This window comes from Larus michahellis, unplaced genomic scaffold, assembly GCF_964199755.1.
Source record: "Larus michahellis unplaced genomic scaffold, bLarMic1.1 SCAFFOLD_505, whole genome shotgun sequence".
Taxonomy (NCBI): domain Eukaryota; kingdom Metazoa; phylum Chordata; class Aves; order Charadriiformes; family Laridae; genus Larus; species Larus michahellis.
The window spans coordinates 26,700-28,525 of record NW_027436340.1 but is presented as its reverse complement, the minus strand read 5'-3'; positions in this window follow the sequence as shown (position 1 = coordinate 28,525).

Sequence of the window (1,826 nt, the reverse complement as noted above, 5' to 3'; positions counted from 1 at the left end):
GGGTCCCAGGGGGGGTCCTTTTGGGGGGGGGGGTTCCTTTTGCAGGGGGGTCCCTGGGGGGGATCCCTTTGGGGTGGTCCCGGGGGGGGTCCTTTTGGGGGGGTCCCTTTGGGGGTGTCTTTTGTGGCGGGGTCCCTTTGGGGGGGTCCTTTTGGGGGGTCCCTTGGGGGAGGTCCCTGGGGGGGTCCCTTTGAGGGGGTCCCTTTGGGGGTGTCTTTTGTGGGGGGGTCCTTTTGGGGGGGGTCCCTGGGGGGGTCCCTTTGAGGGGGTCCCTTTGGGGATCCCTTTGGGGTGGTCCCGGGGGGGGTCCTTTTGGGGGGGTCCCTTTGGGGGGGTGTCTTTTGTGGGGGGATCCCTTTGGGGGGTGCCTTTGGGGGGGGTCCCTTGGGGGGTCCCTTTGGGGGGGTGGCTTTGGGGGGGGGTCCCTTTGGGGGGTCCTTTTGGGGGGGTCCCTTTGTGGGTGTCTTTTGGGGGTTGATCCCTTTTGGGGGGGGTCCCTTTGGGGTGGTCCCTGGGGGGGGTCCTTTTGGGGGGGGTCCCTTTGGGGGGGGTCCCTTTGGGGGGTCCCGGGGGGGGTCCTTTTGGGGGTGTCTTTTGGGGGGGTCCCTTTGGGGGGGTCCCTTTGGGGTGGTTCGGGGGGGGTCCCTGGGGGGGTGTCTTTGGGGGTGTCTTTGGGGGGGGGGGGTCCCTTTGGGGGGTCCCGGGGGGGTCCTTTTGGGGGGGGGTTCCTTTTGCAGGGGGGTCCCTGGGGGGGATCCCTTTGGGGTGGTCCCGGGGGGGGTCCTTTTGGGGGGGTCCCTTTGGGGGTGTCTTTTGTGGGGGGGTCCCTTTGGGGGGGTCCTTTTGGGGGGTCCCTTGGGGGGGGTCCCTGGGGGGGTCCCTTTGAGGGGGTCCCTTTGGGGGTGTCTTTTGTGGGGGGGTCCTTTTGGGGGGGGTCCCTGGGGGGGGTCCCTTTGAGGGGGTCCCTTTGAGGGGGTCCCTTTGGGGATCCCTTTGGGGTGGTCCCGGGGGGGGTCCTTTTGGGGGGGTCCCTTTGGGGGGGTGTCTTTTGTGGGGGGATCCCTTTGGGGGGTGCCTTTGGGGGGGGTCCCTTGGGGGGTCCCTTTGGGGGTGGCTTTGGGGGGGGGTCCCTTTGGGGGGTCCTTTTGGGGGGGTCCCTTTGTGGGTGTCTTTTGGGGGTTGATCCCTTTTGGGGGGGGTCCCTTTGGGGGGTCCTGGGGGGGGTCCTTTTGGGGGGGTCCCTTTGGGGGGGGGTCCCTTTGGGGGGTCCCGGGGGGGTCCTTTTGGGGGTGTCTTTTGGGGGGGTCCCTTTGGGGGGTCCCTTTGGGATGGTTCGGGGGGGGTCCCTGGGGGGGTGTCTTTGGGGGTGTCTTTGGGGGGGGGGGTCCCTTTGGGGGGTCCCAGGGGGGGTCCTTTTGGGGGGGGGTTCCTTTTGCAGGGGGGTCCCTGGGGGGGATCCCTTTGGGGTGGTCCCGGGGGGGGTCCTTTTGGGGGGGTCCCTTTGGGGGTGTCTTTTGTGCGGGGGTCCCTTTGGGGGGGTCCTTTTGGGGGGTCCCTTTGGGGGGGTCCCTGGGGGGGTCCCTTTGAGGGGGTCCCTTTGGGGGTGGTCTTTTGTGGGGGGGTCCTTTTGGGGGGGGTCCCTGGGGGGGGTCCCTTTGAGGGGGTCCCTTTGGGGATCCCTTTGGGGTGGTCCCGGGGGGGGGTCCTTTTGGGGGGGTCCCTTTGTGGGTGTCTTTTGGGGGTTGATCCCTTTTGGGGGGGGTCCCTTTGGGGGGTCCCTTTGGGGGGGGTCCTTTTTGGGGGGGGGGGGGGTGTCCCTTTGGGGG